Source organism: Amblyomma maculatum, chromosome 2 (genome assembly GCF_055883805.1).
Source record: "Amblyomma maculatum isolate TAMU_Amacu chromosome 2, ASM5588380v1, whole genome shotgun sequence".
In the NCBI taxonomy this organism is placed as follows: domain Eukaryota; kingdom Metazoa; phylum Arthropoda; class Arachnida; order Ixodida; family Ixodidae; genus Amblyomma; species Amblyomma maculatum.
The window spans coordinates 204364412-204377145 of record NC_139345.1 but is presented as its reverse complement, the minus strand read 5'-3'; the positions used below and the strand labels follow the sequence as shown (position 1 = coordinate 204377145).

Below are 12734 nucleotides of genomic sequence, written 5' to 3'. Positions count from 1 at the left end.
AATGCGGCCACACTGCTTAAGGACTGACCACAGGCAGGCTCCGTGTGCCGGCATCGTTGCTGCAGGACTCGCTCAATGAGGGTAGCTTCATTGATGAAATCCGCAACGGTTTCGGTGGACTGCTAACCAGACCAGCGAAAAGGGGTTCTTTTACGCCCTGCATCAATGACGCAACTTCGCTGATTCAGCCATGCCGGGATCAGACCGTCGACAACGACGGGTCATTTCATTTCATTTTTATTTACTTAAAGACCCCTTTTGAGGGGCATTACACAAGGGGTGGATACAAGTTTTGGATGAGATGGCACAAAGTCATGTGTTATGATGATAATTAGCTGTAGCCGTTTCGTGCGAAGATTATTGGACAGGTTGTTGTTACAATCTCTTCGAGAAGGCCATTCCAGTCCGCAGCAGCGCGTGAAAAAAATGAGTTTGCGAAGGTGACGGTTCGTGCACGTTGACGGTTGATCTGAAGATTATGGAGAGTGCGGTTAGATATGCGTGCCGGTGGGACCATATAGGGTGCAGTTTGTAGATGGCTGTAAAAACTTGTGAAATAGTAAAAGACTGACTATGCGGCGGCGTATCTCGAGTGGCTGTAAGCCTGAAAGGAATTTCAGATGTGATACACTGGTGCTATAATGGTATGACGAATGAATAAACCTGGCGGCGCGGTTCTGCAAAAGTTCTAGTGCATTGCTGAGGTAAGCTTGGTGTGGGTGCCAAATGGGTGCAGCATATTGATTTTGATTTCACAAGTGATTCGTAAGCTAGTAACTTGGCGTGCACGGGAGCATCGCGAAGATAGCGTCTTAGGAAACCAAGGGATTTGTTAGCTGAAGAAATGATGTTAGTTATATGAGTTTTCCAGGACAAATCAGCACACAGAGTTACGCCTAAATATTTGTATGATAGCACTGGTAGTACGGGAACGGAGGCAATTTGATAAAGGGATACGAGTGGGTTGCGGCGGCGATGAAAAGACGGTACATTGCATTTGTGAGGGTTTAGTTCCATTTGCCAAGTTTCGCACCAATCCTGAATCTTGTTAAGGTCGTTTTGGAGGTATAATTGATCAGAGGTGTTATTAACTGTTTGATAAAGAACACAATCATCAGCAAACATGCGGATTTTACAGGACAATTGAAAGGGTCAATCATTTATGTATATTAAAAACAGAAGGGGACCTAGTACGGAACCTTGAGGGACGCCAGATGTTACAGGAAGGGAGTTGGAATTATATTCATTTACGAAAACGGGTTGAGTTCGGTTAGTTAGAAATTCTGTAATCCATATAACCACATTTGGATCGAGGTTGATGTGAGATAACTTGTGTAACAGACGTTTGTGAGGAACTTTATGGAAAGCTTTTCTTAAAATCAAGAAGTATAGCGTCAGTTTGTAGATTAAGATCTAGGTTGGCAAGCAGGTCATGTATAAAAAGTGCTGGTTGAGTGTCACAAGAAAAACCTTTCCGGAACCCGTGCTGCGCAGAATGAAAAAAATTATTCGAATCCAGGAAAGCAATGATATGGGAGAATATGACGTGTTCCATGATCTTTCAAGGAACACTTGTTAAAGAAATGGGCCGATCATTTAATGGAGAATTGGTGTTACCGGATTTGAAGACTGAAATGACCTTCCCAACTTTCCAGTCAAGAGGAAGTTGCCCTGTAGAAAGTGGTTGCTGGAATAGCAACCATAAATATGTGGCACCGATGGGTTTAGTACTCTTAAGGAATTTAGCGGTGATTTTATCAATGCCGGCTCAGGATGAAAGTTTCATTTTATCAATCAGCGACAGAATCCCAGAGGTGCTAAATTCAACAGTTGACATAATATTATCAAAAAAGTTGTCTAGCACAGGAAATGGCACATCGGATTCGTTAGTGAACACTGATTGAAATGCAATATTAAACATGTGAGCACAATCTGCCTAAGAACTTCTCCCGCTTCATTTGTGATAGTGACATCATTTTTGTGTTTAGGGTGATGATGTCTCAGAATTTTCAAGGATTGGTAGTAAGTATTCTGGGCAAGTCCTTGTTAAAAAAAAAGAATGCTTAGCCTTCCGAGCGGTTGGCTTACACTCCTTTTCGGCAGCATAGTATTTATCCCAGGCTGTTTGGTTAGTTTGTGCTTTGGCTTCGCGAAAAAGACGTTTCTTTCGATTTTCCAAACATTTTCGTGTTTTAGTGAACCATGGTTTTCGCGAATTGTCTCGGAAGGTTAACTTGAGGATAAACTGATTAGTGACTTCGGTCATTCTATTTTTGAACATAGTCCAATTTTCTTCAATATACAGCATATCAAAATTAGATTCGAAAGATGCAAAGAAAGCGTTCAGTTCAAGGCTAATCTCTGTATAGTTGCCCTTGTCGTACAAACGGATGTTTTTCTTTTTTAAGCTTTGGGTTCGAAGCTATATTGGCATGCAGTACTTCGTGATCACTAATTCCAGGAAGGATCATAACTGGTTTAACACTTTCGGGGAGGCTGACAAGTAATAGGTCTAAGATGTTTGCGCTCGTTTGTGTTATTCTGGTTGGGGTCGAAATAACTTGTGTAAGACCAAGGTTCAGACAGACTTCTATGAAATTCTTTGCTTCCAATGTGCCTGATGCTGTAACAGTGTTAGTAGTCCTGTTAATTTCCGGAAAGTTGAAATCGCCAAAGAGAAGTATATGCGACTTTCTATATTTAGCAGTAAGTTCACACAGCACGTTATTAAGCTTCTTTGAGAAGTTCGGGTTGTTATGCGGGGCCTGTAACAAACACCAAGGAGAACCGACTGAGGAGCACAACGTCCTCAGCGAACATGGCCCCGCTCTCGTTAGGTAGTTGCACACGAGCTTCTAGGAGACGGCGTGCGCGATCACGGCGGTCGTGGCTGGCAAAAGAATCCCGCAGCTGCTGGCGAAAGGAATCCCAGCTTTGACGACTGGCCTCCCTGTTCTCATACCACGTTTTAGCGCAGTCCTCAAGCGCGAAATATACATTGCGCAGCTTCTGAGCAGGGCTCCACTGAATGAATTGCGCCACTCGCTCGAATCTCCAGTACCGCCATGGAAACTGGTGGGGGGGAGGGGGTATAGACACGGGTATAGACACGAGCGGAAGCCGGTTGGGACTCGATGAGCGGCTGCGAGAGGCCCGAGACATGGAGTTCAAGGCCTCACCTCTACCAGTGTCACGTAGCCGTTTAGGTATGTAACCAGAAGGTTGGTCTTTAATGGGGGGTTGATCTAGCAGGCACAGGACCGCAGGTCCAGAGCACCGAGAGACAGCAGCCAACTTCAACCTCTTATCGAGCGCCACGGGGCCACTTCTTCAAGTCCGTGCAAGAGACTCTCGATGAGCAGCCGCCTAGCGGCTGCTGTTGCACACGCTACATTACTGAGGTCAGGCAGATCTCTGTCGACCGCTGTCTTAAGCCTGCTACCTTTCGGTAGAACCTTTGAGGCCTTTCGGCCTGTGGGCCCAGGTACCGGTCTGCAGTAAAGGCCCGGCGAGCTGTGCTCAGGCAGTACTGTAACAGGAACCCAGACGGCCATAGACGTCCGACGGTCGACCGACGGACGTCCGTTTTCGGACCTTCGGACATCCGACGGAAGTCCGGTTATGTTCGATATACGTACAGCGGACGTCCGTCGGACTATCGTTCGTGGATCCGGATCGCGTCCCACGGACGTCCGACGGGCAGCCGGAGGCGGACATTCGGACGTTTCCCGGAACATGCTTGCAGGGCCCGCTATTCGTGTAAAAACTTGCCAATAACATTCGTGTAAAGCTCAGCAAGCATGTGCCATGGAAATTTCAGTCACATACTAGTGCTCAATGCCTTTGTCGTGAAAGTAAAGCAGACAATAGAATATGCAACAGGTTCAAGTTTCCTGTTGTCTGCTTTACTTTCACACACAAAGCACTGAACAGTAGTGTGCAATTAAAACTTCCATCAAAGAGGCACATATGCTAGCTGAGCTTTACACAAATGCACCATTCCTGAAAACATGCTAAGTGCATAGGCATACCAGCATGCGAGGTTGTAAAGCATTTTTTTTTTGCCTTTATTGCAAAAACTGCATGCATAAATAGTCTACACTAAAAAAATATCGATTTTAAGGAATGGCATGGTAAAATGCAGGCCAACTGGAGTATTAAGAATCTACTTGAATAATTTTTTTTAATTATCCTTGGCCGTGACAGCTCTTCCCTTGGGGAGGTGGTGGAGGAAAAGGTATTTATTGAAACCTAATATTTCGGAATTAGCGAGGAGATGATCGAGTTCTCTGTGGGCGGCCTCCGCAGGCCGGGATTCCAGGAGCAGTTACTATCCTGTGCATTTGCTCGATCAGCTGTTGCAGGTCTTTCAGGCCTAAGATGGAAAGAGCAGGTTGGGCTCCTCCTGCAATAGAAGGGAAAATGAAATTCACGTTATCTGTGCTGAACTTTGATTACACATCTCCAAGGGCAACTGCCAGTTTCTCTCAATTGCTTTTTCCAGATGGCACTGTACGCATGCATCTCCATTCAGAACTGTCACGTACTATATAGAAAGGTCATATAACTGCAGCAAAACTCATGCAGAATAACAAAAGACACAAACGTAGTTTGACCAGAACCTGGCATTCAGTATTTTAATGTTTTTATGTTGACTCTTTGAACATGCCACTCTGACCAAACATGGCATGTTATGCTTGCTGCTATGCGCCCTCAGCAATGCCCAAGTCATGGAGTGCACATGCAGAGAAACTAAGCATAAAGGATGCTGTATATGAACATAAAGCACAACCAGAGCATTGCAGTATTACACAGGTACGCATTGGCGGCAGAAACCTGCATTTTGAGCGGTTTAACAGGCAGATTTCCAAAGTCATTGTTCCTGCTCTAAAAAGAAGTGATCAATAATAACATCATTTAAAATTGTTACCTTTTTGTTCTGTAAACTGCACATTTCGCTGGTTTCCATGTACCCTCTACTGAAGACATTCCCTGGGCGTGTCGGGGGTATATCGACATCAACATCTAGGCTACAAGCGTCTAGAAAGCGTCTCCTTAGAGCAGCTGCGACTAAGTAACTTATCTGATAACATGCAAGCTGCTGCAGCAGAATAAAGATAGACATTTGACATGTGGCTAAAGCCCAATGTGGAAGCATAGCCCGCCGCAGTGATTGCGCAGTGTTCATGCTTCTACAAGAGTTAAAAGTAAAGTTATTTGTTTACCCACAGCGCTATATGTGACATTACAATAGCAAGGCTTATAGTTACACAAAAAGCTGACAACCACAAGCTCCTGATGTATTACCGGCAGCATGCAGCATGGATGTTAGTTACTGAAATATGGTTGCATAATTCTGGCAACCAGCTGTGCATGTATGTCATGGATTTCTCAACTACGCACAACAAATTACAAAAAAAATAATGGTATTTATAAATGCAGCCAGCTGTTCACAAGAAACACTGTAGTGGGCGCCAAAGAAACTGCCCCTGTAAAGGCACCTAATTGGCCCCTATGTAATATCGGGGACAAGTGTGTGGACTACACAAACTGCAATCAAAGCACATAACTTTCACATCGACCAGGAAACTCGAACCATACTTGTAGATGTGAAAGTTGAACGTTAGTTCTTTCATGTGTGCAAGAGAAATAAGGTCACAATTCGTTTACATCGCGATTCTAGTCCAAAATCTACAGACATACTGTACAGACTTTCGCCCCCGCAGTATAAGCCACCACTTGGGTAAGAGATTAGTAAAAGAAGTGTATAAAAGACATTAGTGCTGTTGGACAGCCATAGCTATAAAAATGGTATTGACATTGGAGTACTACCTTAAGGCGGGGCCTAGGGCATTACAAAAGCAAGAGTTAGTGTCCGCTGGTCCTCATTTGAACGAACAAAAAGAGGGGGGGAGGGGAAGAAATCTACCTCAATTACATGTTTTGAGTGACACCAAGCCGCAGTTAGTATTAAAGGTATCACACAGTTTTGTGGAAGATTTGGGAGCGCTTTGCAGCTTTCTTACAGGATTGGACAAAAGAGCTCACCATCTTCAGAAAGGCACGTTATATAGAAATGAAAATAGTGAATTTACTGCATCTGGCCACAACAACTTGCACACGGAGAGGAAGATGAACTGAAAATTTTATACATGAATGTACGTATTTACAACAGGTGAAACAATGACCATGATCTATGCCGAAGAGTAAAGAGATCAAAATCTAGCTCAGAACGAGTTCTCCAGGCCGCGGGGCCGTTTCATTAACTTCGGGACTCCGCCCACATTTCTTCTCCCCGATGACGACGAACTCACACATGACTGGCTAACAAACATTTTGGCATGTCTTTCCACTTTCATAAGTTCTTCACCCTCTCCCTAATACAAGCAATGCAAAAGGGACAACAAATTCGTTTCACAACAAACGGAATTTAGAGAATGGACCTCGAAATGATTGGCTCACTAGGTCACATGCCAAACTCTCTCCCCTAGGAAAAAAAAAGAAAAAAAATTAGAACCCATCAAAACGGTGTCCCACGTGCGCAACCATTGCCCAAAGCTTGCATCCTTGGCGGCTCCTTTTACAGGGCAATTATTGCAATTATTGGCGTCCGAGTCAGCACCATTGCGGACCACATCAGAAGAGTCAACCCACATCCTCCCGCTCCGCATCATACCGTCACTGTTACACACTTGCCCTTTTTCAACGCCGCTATCTCCCACCATTGTTGACATCCAGGGTTGGAATCCTCAACGAGACCCCACTCAGCGCGCCTGCACTGAATAATTGTCACTTTTATGGGCTCCCCAACAAGGAAGAGGGCCTTACACCCTTCAACCTGACAGTGTTTTTTCTGTGAACGATAAGCAGTTCTTCCAAAAGAGGTGCTCGTTTCAAAGCTGTGCTGCCTCCGGGTGATGGGTCCAGTCAGCGTACTAAGGACCCCTTAGTTGTATACTGTTCGTAAAGCTCCTTAAATAAAAATGAGCCCCCTACATGACACACAACGAGAACAAAGTGCCTGTCCCCGAGTCTTCGAGTGCGACAGCAAAGTCCTCGGAAGAGGGGACTTCTTTCCCTCTCTGCCTACGTTTCCGTTAAGCACTGTAGCTGCTGTAGCTGCCTATCTGTGCGCGTCTCTCCGCCTCCTGTCCGAGGGCAAGTGGGAGACGGCCGCAGCTGGGCATTGAACAGGTGACCCAAAAAGAGCAGACTAATAATGGTGCCTAGCATACCCACCGATCCCTTACAGAAATCATTAAAGAAATGAAAGCAACACATCAGATAACGCTACAATGTTTGTAAGTGCAAAGTCGACAATTCCAAGTCATATAAATATATGTACATCTCCGCACATTAACTAGACAAACAGTGCAGAGTAAACTAATAATTCAGTGTCTAGCAACACTATTAAAAGGGGATAAAGGCCACGGGGGGCTACGATTATTAGTACCGTTTTGCCTTTAAACTACAATAACATACTTGTTGCAAGCTTAAAATCAAAGATTCACACCTGTCCCACCCACAGCAATGGAACACACATCTGACTCAAGTCTGGAGAGAAAGAGAAAGCTAGACTATTGCAGACGCACCCTTAGTTATTTTTCTGGCATTTCTGAGGGTGAAGAATCTGACTTGTCAGTAGCATGTATATGAATAAGAATCCTATGACAGTAAATGCATCAGATTTTCTGGAGTGGCTTTTCTTTGCTGACCGCATATGAGGTGAGCTATAATTTATCCAACTTGGCCTAGGTTTATTCTATGAATAACAAAGCTATAGCAGGTACACAGTCGTCCACTCAGGCTGAACATGCGAGTGCGTGGCATGCACTTTTTGAGATGCCACTGCATCCATCGCAGCTGCACACCGTAGCGAAGAGGCAGACAGCGTGAAGTACCAGCCTCTAGTCCCTCTACCACTACTGGGGTCCCAAACTAGGGACCCCTTGTTTTTGTCAGGACAGGCCCCCTCAGGGTCAGCTAGTGAGTAACCTCCTGTATTTGTATCTGATGGCAATGTTTTCCACCACCACCCACAATACGCAGCTGCGCATCATAGTAGATGTGAAGCAACAGCTCCTGGTCCTTCTATGCATAAGCCACTTTGCCTTGATGCATGCCTCCATAGTAAAGAGGCAGACGACATGACGCAGCAGCTCATGGTACCTTTACACATGAGCCCCCCATTGTACTTCGATACGCACCATAGTAAATATACACACTACGCCACACAGCTGCTCCTGGTCCCTCTATGCATAAGCCATTTTGCCTCAATACGCACCTGCGTACCTGAGCGAAGAGGCAGACGTGAAGCTGCAGCTCCTGGGCCCTCCATGCACAAGCCACTTAGCATCAATGCACGGCTGTGCACTGTAGTAAAGAGGCGAAGGACGTTAAGCAGCAGCTCCTGGTCCCTCTACACATCAGCCATTTTGCCTCGATGCGCATCTGCACACCGTAACAAACAGCCAGATGTGACAAAGAAGCTCCTGGTTTCTCTACACATAAACCACTTTGCCTCAATGCACGTCTGCACACCGGAGCAAAGAGGCAGATGACGTGAAGCTGGAGCGGCTGGTCCCTCTACGCACAAGCCACTTAGCCTTGATGCATGGCTGTGACGGATGCATTGCTATTTTGCAAACTGCATGCCACACATTCCCATTCAAGCTAAGAGTGGACGACTGTGTCCAATGACAAAAAGTAACATGGTGGACAATGTAAAAAGAATTTGCTGCATAAAGTTTGTTGAAACCAGTTCTACATCCTACATGTAAACAAGCCAAAACCTTAATGTCGAAGGGATGTCCTGTGTGTTTAAAATCATCACACTCAAACAACTTCAACACTGACAATCATGATTCAATATTAATAATATAGATAATGATACAATACTCACTTTTAGCCATACCAAAGAAATGAGAATGCAAAGGGATGTTGCTGTTTTTCCCCCGTGGATGACAGTTTTCCATGTTCAAAGTGCTGCTTCCTGTTGGCCTACGAAATCGGCTACAGCAAATGGCATCTGAAAAATTTTTGGAAGCCTCGTGCTAGTCTTCAACGAGAAAAGCATTGCCATACAGAAGCAGAACACAAATACTTTTACAACACACTAAAAGCACCAACTGCGGTGCTGTTTTTAGGATGACTAGGTAGAGGTTTTGCTGTAGCAAGCCAAATGTTAGCCTTCAATAAGGAAAGCATTCCCATACAGAAACAGAACACAAAAACTTTTACAACACATTAAAAGCATCAATTGCACAAATGCTTGTAAGATGACCAGGTACAGGTTTCTGCTATAGCCCACATCATGTGACCAGCGGTTATCAGAAGCCTTGTATGTGAGCATGATGCCCTAGATTCAATTTATGGCTATCACTGTATTAAAAAGCATGGGTTTAAAGCTACTTTAATATGATAATCTAAGAACATGGTAAGAACTTTCAGTGCGAGACATAAGCTCAGTATCATGCACTATAAGGTGCTGCATGGCTCTAGTGTAGCTTTGGCATTATCTCGCTGTCAATAATGCAGCGAAGTTCTGAGGAGCCTTTGAATATCTGTAAGGACAAAGCAACAACAATTTTGTTTTCATCTCACTTTTGCTGAACTCCTTTTTTTTTTTTTTTTTTTTTTTTTTTTTTTTTTTTTTTTGAGCCCGCGGCTTGGATGGCCTCCCAGTATGCCTGTTTTGCATAAAAGAAGGCGTTGCAGGCACCAGAGCTCACAGCCCAACTGTATCGCGGCGGCGGTATGTTAAATTCGTGCCAGAACAGCGCAGAACAACGGGTCAAGAAAAAGACAAGTGCTGACTTTTTTTTTTCTCTCATCTCCTTGTCCGGTTGTTCTGCGCGGTTCGGTCCCACATGCATAACCAACATGCGCAAGGTGCTGTCCTGGTTTGTCAAAGCTGAAGGAAAGTACTAAACCTTTAGTTATTTAGTAGCTACAGCCGTTCCTTCTAGAAACTTTAGTTGCCGTAGAGCTCGAGAGAGAAAGAAAGAAAAAGAAGAAAAAAAAAAAAAAAAACTCGCGACGTTTTCACAAGTGTAGGCATGTCGCACGATAGGCTCGAGGAGTGCAAAAGTTTTCTCGTATAGTTTTTACAACTCAGCACGTTGCGCATGGTTAACAAATTAACTCCTTTAAAGCTCGGGCAGGCACTCCTTTATCAGAGACACAGAAATTGCGCGGCTTACTGGCGCAGCGTCCAGTAATGCCGAAAAGATGGCCCTCAGACTTGAGGCTGCACTTTAGTTAGTCGGCGCGGAGCCATCCTGTCAGTCTCGCCTAAAACAATCGACCGTTCGGCTGCTGTACAGAGCTGTTTCCTTACCCAAAAGCTCACCACTATCGGTGCATCGAAAAGTTCCACTAAAGAAACAAAAGTTCGGTGAAATACTTACTTTGGAATCGGCGGGTGAACAAAGTGTGCCAGCCGCACCAAGCCACAGCAAAAACAATGCTAGCAGTGCATTACAGCCGTAGGCATTTGTAACTGCGCAGAAAGCAGAACACGGAAACGTGAAGCCATCTTCCATGACTAAACTTCAACTTGTCAGGTGGATTGGATTGGCTCATTTCAGATTTTTTTGAGGATAGGTTCGGTTTCGTTCTTTTTGAGCTTGCTGCTTGCTGCGTCTATTCAGCCACTGATTAAAATTTCACCGAAGCATCATGATAGAAACATGTTTAATGGTCATTTAACTTTTAATCAAAAATTTTTGATGGAAGAATTCAACGATGAAACATGCGGAAAATAAAAAAAACTGTTTAATGGAAACGCTTTCTATCGCATCGATTCGCTCTGGCATCATATAATGCAGACTTGACGGCATTACTGATTTATACGCAGTTCAGACGAGCACGACGACTACAAACTATATCATAGCTGTGTAAAAGCAAATCCAGTGGCGGACGTACGGCGGCTGTCCGCTGGGCGAACGGATTCGATCATCCGCTTTCGTACGTACGCCGGAATTCCGGCGGACGTCCGAAATCGGCCGCCGAGTTGCGGCCGAGTTCGGTTGTCCGTCGGACGTCAGTGGCCGTCTGGGAAACAACCCGGGTACAGCGGATCATTGAGCAGCGTGGTGGCCAGTTTCGACGCGAGTGCTCGGCTCACCGTGTTGACGCATGGCAGCCCGATACCTCCCCTTTCTTGCGGTAGGTGAAGGAAACGGCGCGCGCCAAGAGCTGTCCCGCCGTCCCAGACGGAGGCCCCAGTCAGGGAGGTGAGGCGATTTGCCATTAGACGCGGAATTACCGCAACGCGCGAAACGTAAAGCGCGTAGGCGTACGTCTTAGTCTTTACGACCGCGACTTTTGTCTGCACGGAAAGTGCAAAGTGGGCGGCCTCCGACATCGCACTTGTGGCACGCGCGACCACATCCTGTCACGTCCGCGGTGAAACGCAGCTCGCTTCGAAAATGACGCCCAGCACACGGACCGCGTCGACACATGGAACACAAACTGGGAAAGGGTCCGCGAAATAGCCAAAGCGCAGCTTGTGGCTTTTACTGGCCTTCAACTGCGCTCCGGACAAACTGGAGCATGTGTCAAAAACAGCAAGAAAGGCGCCGAAGCTGCGGCAATCGTGTATGAAAAGAGACAGATCGTCAGCGTAAGCTGATAACACGACCGTTTCTTTCCCCGTCAAAAAAAAAACCTCGGATGTGCCGATCGCAGGCAACGCTCCTTAAGAACGGATCCGATGACTGGACAAAACGTGCAGGCGACAAAGGGCAACCCTGGCGAACTCCCCTTGTTACGGCGAAAGGGGGGGCTACTGATCCGTTCAGAACAAGTGCACAACTTAGGTTGCTGTACAAAACTCGTATCCTGTCGATAAATACCGGAGGCAGACCGAAGCAGCGGAGGACAGCAAACAAGTAGCCGTACTCGATTCTGTCAAGTGCCTTCGACTGATCTAAGGACAGAAAGACCCCGTCTACTGCCTTCTCTTTTGCATAAACGAACACGTCTCTTGTCAGCGTCAGTGACGCAAAGACGGGACGACCCGGAATTGCACATGATTGATACTCGGGGACAAGAAATTGTAGGACGGGGCGCAGGCGTTTGACCAAAAGGGAGGCGTCCAACTTGTAATCTGTGTTAACTAGAGTAATCGAGCGCACGCCTCCGGCTCCAATAACGTCGCATCATGCTTCGGCACTAGCACGATCCGGCTTGAAGAAAAGGATGCTGGCTTTTTACCCTCTCCGAGGAAAATGTTCAGAAGGCGCGTCAGATACCTTCCAGTGACATCAAACAAAGTGCAATAAAACCCCGTAACCTATCCATCTGGTCCGGGTGCCGAAGCTTGGTGCATGCTTCGCAACACGCTTACAATTTCCGCACCCGTTAGTGTGGCACATAGCATCTTAATGATGTCATCCGGTGGAGGAGGTAATGTTCCACAGAAGTCTGCAGACACTCTCTCAAAACCTTCGCGCTCGCAGAGCCCTTCCGACGCGAAGATCACTTTGAAGTAGCCTCGAAAAACGCGTTCAATATCTGCAGGCTTGCATGCGCACTTCCTCGATGCGGGTAGGTCTGTCATTTTTGTGCCGACAGCTGCACGCGTACATTAAGTCGTCCGTATCGTAAGCAGACAGACGCAGGTCCGCAGCGAGGCGCGAGGCTCACGATCCCTCTTCTAGAATCTGATGATACCGCATGCGAAGACTTTCCAGAACCTCACGCATCGCGACGGTCAACTCATCAGCGTT

The 12734-nt window shown here is 46.1% G+C and overlaps 1 long non-coding RNA gene across 1 annotated transcript; it reads right to left on the bottom strand.

The window, feature by feature from the left end:
• Positions 1-4421: 4421 nt before the first annotated feature.
• On the bottom strand, positions 4422-10542 carry LOC146201095 (uncharacterized). The gene is made up of 3 exons (XR_014705291.1): positions 10410-10542; positions 8903-9028; positions 4422-8451 (listed from the first exon to the last, which is right to left on the bottom strand). It is a non-coding gene; the product is annotated as an uncharacterized LOC146201095 (long non-coding RNA).
• Positions 10543-12734: the final 2192 nt, after the last annotated feature.